The following is a 6120-nucleotide window of genomic DNA, read 5'->3' as shown; positions in this document are numbered from 1 at the left end:
GGGGGGGGGTATTTTGACTGGAACCAATTATTGTGAGGGTCATAACCCACCTAACCCCCCTGCAAATTATGCCTGTACCCAAAGTCATTTAATTTATTTACTTAATTAAAAGAACAATGAACAATAATCAATGTTCAAAAGAATATTCATGTGCCAGAGTTAACACAGTGGTTCATTTTCATCCGTTGTCCTGGGTAAGACAAAAACAAGTCCTGACTTGGAAAAGTCAGAGACCCTGATCAGCWCCTCCATCCTCAAAATCCAACATGGCTGATTCACACATGAAGACTTGAGACAGCTATCATAGGTTGTTTTCACTTCTGTCAGTAACTTTTCTGTCCCATTTGTGGCTGACTCAGGAATGCAAACAAATGCAAAGACCCTCAAAATACAACTTAGATATATTTAAGAAAGAAAAAAACCCAAAAGGCTGATACAAAATGCATTAAAGAAAAATATGTGCTCTATGCCAAATGGAAGAAGAGTGCAGASTGAGAGTGTAAATAAACCAGGGGCAGCAGAGTGGAGTTACCTGCTCTATTAACAGGTGAGAGTGGATGGGAGCTGAGGAGCAGAATCTAGCTGAATAAAAGTGATGATGACAGGGAAAAACACAAAGAAATAGAACAAAACACAAAGATCACAAACACAGAAAGGAAACATAATTACAAAAAATATATACTTGGAACAAAAAGTAAGGAAATTTGTGTTTCATTGTTTATTTCTAATTCTTCTTAGCAACTGGCAGCAGCTGGGGGTTCGAGAAGCTCAAAACAAGAATCAGAAACAGCAAAATAAGCTGTTTGGCAGAGAAGATTTGTCAAATCTTTCATGAGCACAACCTACATACTGAGCTCCGCTGTCCATCCCACAAATGCATGATCCTTACAAATGTGGCACATTTAAAAGGGAAGTTAACAGGCTTTTCATCTGTGTAAGATGTATTGCCAAGAAGCATTGTTACAAGAAATAATCTACCAAACATAAATTTCCCTGCTTTTTCTGCCAAATTCATTTAACCATAACAGTAAACACATCAAGAAATTAGAATTAAGTTGAGGTCTGACAGAAATCCCAGATACTTTTTTAGGTAAATGTAATTCAAACCAGCCATTAGCTTGTCAATTTGACAAAAATTAAACTTTTTTTTTTCAAAACTGATGCCATATATCAGCTATTATTTGTTCATCACCTGTCCCAAAAATCTTGCTTAAAACAACCTAAAAGTCATTTCAAGTCTCTAAAGTTTCTAAAATTGGAGTCAGGACATKACTGTTGTTCGAAAAAATGACAATTAAAGGGTTTTAAGCCGATCTAAATAGTTTTGTTTATGGTAGCTAATGTCACTTGTTTTATTTTATTATTATTTTTTGCACAATTGAATGTGACATGCCAAACCCAACGCATAATTCTGATTCAGCTCTGAAAAGCTAACAGAAAATTTTACAATAACAGTTTTTTTCCCTCCCAGATATTGCTGGCAGAGATGCACACCTGAAAGAAAAATTCATTCAGCATTTCGGAGGTAAGAACACTACCGTCAAACAACACCTCCCGTGCACATATCTCAGTCCTGATTCTCCTCTGACCTTTTTCCAGTCATTGCAAAAACTGTTTGATCTGGTAAATGACTTCTAGAGCAGTGGTTCCCAAAGTTGGGGTCGGGACCCGAAGTGGGGTCTTGAAACATCAAGGTGTGGTCCTGAAAAGATTTTCTAAATTAATTACATTTTTACCTTAGTTGCCTAAAATGTATACATGTAGAATAATAAATATTGTTACTATGCCCATGTTTAGTTGACCTGATACAAATGTTTATCATCCAAAAATAGTTGKGGGCACAGGTCTCTGCTACTGTTATTTTGTGGGTCAAAAGCTGAAAAGTTTGGGAACCACTGCACTTCAGAAATCAATTTAAAGGGTAATAAAATAATTGGTGATGTAATATTTTTGCTATAATTTTACAAAAACACAAAATAAGTATAAATAAGTATTTATATTTGTGTAACCTTTGTTTTTAGGGTCATTAATGAAGTTCATGTACTCAGACCAGTAATATTTGGTGTCACAAGTTTTTGCCACGAATATTTTGTGGGTCAGAAGATAAAAAGTTTGGGAACCACTGTTCTAGAGCATAGTTGGCGTTTTTTCCCATGCAACCCTTTGGCAGGAGTTTCAGAGCTTCTCTGAGAGTCATTTTCATTCTTGCAAGGCAACATACAGTTTGCTGAAGTCACAGACAGCTTTGTGAACACTGGCACTCCTGTGGGCCAGGGGAGGGTCGCAGGGCTTAGCTGCAGGGCAACAGTTTAGTGAAACAGCACATGGTCTGAAGCTGACAGAACGAAGCTGAAGGCCTCCCTAAGTTAAGCTGATTACTTGTCTCAGGACCTGTGAGTAGACTTCATTATTGCTATGAAAATCTAGAAGCTTACCCGCTGGTGCAGAAAACTCCTAAACGTGATTATAACGGAAAATTTCATTCCCCTTTACACTCAGTCCAGATGAACCACTTTACAGTGTTAAAGTTTACTTTGTGAAGCACTTCTGTGTTTGTGTTAATTACTTACTGGTTTTTAAAATGATCACAGAAAGGTGGTTAATTAGTGGTGGAAAAAATATACTTTGTCGGGTCATTATCAGGGATGGGCAACAGGTGGCCTGCAGGCCACATCCAGCCCGCCATCAATGATTTATTTATTTATTTATTACTTTTACCCTAGAAAAGCACTCACAGCACTTCATACAGTCTAAGAGCTGCTTTGAGGTTTTATTTTTAATAAAAGGCTTTTTGAGAGAAGGTAGACTATCTGTTCACAGAATTTCAAGGCAAACCTATAGCTGTGTTGCAATTCATGGGTTGTAAATGTAGACCGTGGCCCACCACCCTATACGTGGGCTGTAAGGCCACTCATGTAGGCTGCCTAAACTGCTGTGAAATGAGATGGCCTAGTCCAGTGGTTCCCAACCTTTTTATCTTCTGACCCACAAAATATTCATGGCAAAAACTTGTGACCCCAAATATTACTGGTCTGAGTACATGAACTTCACTAATAACCCTAAAAACAAAGGCTACACAAATATAAATACTTATTTATACTTATTTTGTGTTTTTGTAATAATTATAGGGAAAATATTACATCACCAATTATTTTATTACCCTTTAAAATGATTTCTGAAGTGCAGTGGTTCCCAAACTTTTCAGCTTTTGACCCACAAAATAACAGTAGCAGAGACCTGAGCCCACAACTATTTTTGGATGATAAACATTTGTATCAGGTCAACTAAACATGGGCATAGTAACAATATTTATTATTCTACATTTATACATTTTAGGCAACTAAGGCAAAAATGTAATTAATTTAGAAAATCTTTTCAGGACCCCACCTTGATGTTTCAGGACCCCACTTCGGGTCCCGACCCCAACTTTGGGAACCACTGGTCTAGTCCAGTGGTTCCCAACCTTTTTAGACCTATGTACCACCTGAGCCATTAGTCATTCCACTAGTACCCCTACAGTCAAACCTAATGAAGATTCTCCAAAACTATAATGTACAACAGCTGATTATTAAATGAAAATGAATCATTCATTTCATCATTCATCAATCATTTAATTCTTAAGCATTTTATTTTATTCAACTCAAATTAAACATAAAGATAAAAATGTTGCCTTGAAAGTGAATAAGTAAATAAATAAACCAGGTAATGGCAGGTGCAGAAAACAGCAGCATCCAAATTATATTGTATTGTCCAAAATACGTCAGAAACTCACCTAAATGTGCAAATTCCACGAGATTTTACGTTTTATACTGGATTCCATTTTGTGCRAATTCTGTGATTCCATCTGCAATTTTTGCATTCAGGAAATCATAGGGCCCTGCATATCTCAGTCCTATTTTTATTTTTTATTTATTTACACACTTGCTAATTTTTTCCACGTACCCCCTGTAATATGCTCGCGTACCCCAAGGGGTACACGTACCCCAGGTTGGGACTCATTGGTCTAGTCTACAGAAAGCTTGTTTGTGTGACCACGTTGCCCTTGTAACTGCATTTTAAACATCTCCTTTGCAGCAAGAAAAAATTCATCAGTTAAGTTACTAAACTTATTTTAAAACAAATTCATTGGTCCATGATAAATTTCCAAACTCCACCATAAAAAAATAAATGAATAAAATCTCGGTCGTGACTTTAAAATAAACACTCCGCTGTCTTAGCTTTACTGTTTAATTTGCTGATGGTGGAAAGAATACTGGGATAGTCGGCTGCATAGGATATTTGGATGCAGCCTATGTTTTTGGGGTTTTGTCAACTGCACGAGTAGGCCCCTACAAATTGAGACAGCCTATGACACAGGGCAGTGACATAAATCGCAGACAAATGCACCCTACGTTTACAGCAACCCATGAATTGAGACACAACCTGTGTGTTTAATCTGCTTAGAGATTGGCTGAAAGTTTTTAATTAAAGTCACCAACCCATTGCATAAAGCTATATGAGAAGTTAACTGAAGTTGCGAATACATAAACGTCAACGACTTTTTACCAGAACAACACAGGAGTCTGCACTCAAGGCGTCTTATGCCATTGCACTTCAGCTTGCTATATGTATACACACATTTGGGTAGGTGTACAGCATTATGTGGCCCTCTGGTAATTGAAGCCCCTTCCATCATTTAAGCTGCCCATCCCTGGTATTGATCTTTTAGAAGATCATGGCATTGATCAGTCAAGTCTCTGGAAAGCTCTCAAGTAAAGAAAAATATAGATTTAGTGATATTCTGGTTAGGTTGGGTTGAGAGAAACTGCTTATTTTGAGGAAAATAGTGTTTAATTTTCATCATTTTCATGATCACCAACCATTAGTGTCATCTTGTTTATGTTGGAGACAAAAAATTCCATCCTAAAGAAGAAAGATGCTTTATGACTGAATATCAAAGTGTCCATACAGCTTGTATTAGAAAACATCTGTATTTTCTGTGTTGAGGCAAGCAGGTAAACTATGTGAGAAAATGTAAAAAGTAAAACTGCCTCTATAAGATTCAAATATTCAGTTTTTCTATGGCATTGTCACTTATCTATAAATCAGTTTATATTACAGGAAAAAAATAACTGAAACCAATAAAAATATTTTCCTTTGCCTGTTTCTTTATGAAGCAGGAAATGTCAAGTTCTCATCGGAGTGCAAAATACGCTTTCATAGACTATATCACACCACGAGGGACTGCTCAAGACCAGCCTGTACGTATGACTTTACCTTTTATTATTTTATTCTGAAAATATTTTGTGTTTTATGTTTTGATGTGATTAATATGGTTGCCGGTGAGCAAAGCATTTTTCTTGGCACTTTGATAAAGGTTTTTGTTTGATTGTTTCAGATTGTTTAAAAGCTGTTTGAATTTTATTGAGTTTAAATCAGCCTCACTTCCAGTTAAATCTGAGAACAATCCTGATAAACTGTCTATTTTTATTTTGCTTTACAATGTAAAGTAACGATGAGTTGTTTTTTTAAATTATTATTATTATTATTTTTATTTCTTGGCTGTTGTTTTCTGTTTTTAGAGCAAATGCAGTCTTTTTTTATTTGGTCAAAGTAAAATCACATATATAAGACTATAAAGTTTTTTCAAATTATAGGAAATATTTAAGGTTCGTGTAACAATTTGTGATTACTGTATTTTCTCGGGGTACATGGCTAATTCARTTTTGTAATCTGTTTTCAAGTTACATTTCAAAACTTCCTGAATCTTTATTCCTAACATTTTAAAACCTCACTTTTTCAAATTGTTATTGACGTTTGACTTGATTAGACATTTTTGGGAGGAGTTTGGCACACTGACACTGAGAAGTCATACCCAATCAATCAATTAGTCCTCAATCTTGAAGACAATTTAGTTTTGTTAGCATTGTTTGTAATTGTATCTGGTAAATGAAGGTTAACAGAAAAGTTACTGAATTAGGATTTGTTGCCTTTTAAAACCTTGCTTCCTAATATTCCTTATTGCTTCCAATTAAAAATGCCACTGCCGACAATGTACATAACATTCATTCTTAATGTTTTGCCTCGTAAAGGAGTTTTATATATATAGTATATATATAGTTTTTTTTTTTCAAACTCTAG

General features: G+C 35.7%; 1 long non-coding RNA gene across 1 annotated transcript in view; it reads left to right on the top strand.

Moving 5' to 3' along the window:
* LOC106537392 (uncharacterized) overlaps nt 1–5237 on the top strand; it is a 7113-nt gene extending 1876 nt beyond the window's left edge. Inside the window, exons 2-3 of the long non-coding RNA XR_001312642.1 lie at nt 1472–1525; nt 5157–5237. This is a non-coding gene — a long non-coding RNA (uncharacterized LOC106537392). The remainder of the gene's footprint in view (nt 1–1471; nt 1526–5156) is intronic.
* Nucleotides 5238–6120: the final 883 nt, after the last annotated feature.

The sequence above is a fragment of the Austrofundulus limnaeus genome, unplaced genomic scaffold (assembly GCF_001266775.1).
Source record: "Austrofundulus limnaeus strain Quisiro unplaced genomic scaffold, Austrofundulus_limnaeus-1.0 Scaffold8, whole genome shotgun sequence".
In the NCBI taxonomy this organism is placed as follows: domain Eukaryota; kingdom Metazoa; phylum Chordata; class Actinopteri; order Cyprinodontiformes; family Rivulidae; genus Austrofundulus; species Austrofundulus limnaeus.
The sequence above is the reverse complement of the archived record's forward strand: the minus strand, read 5'-3'. Positions and strand labels throughout refer to the sequence as shown.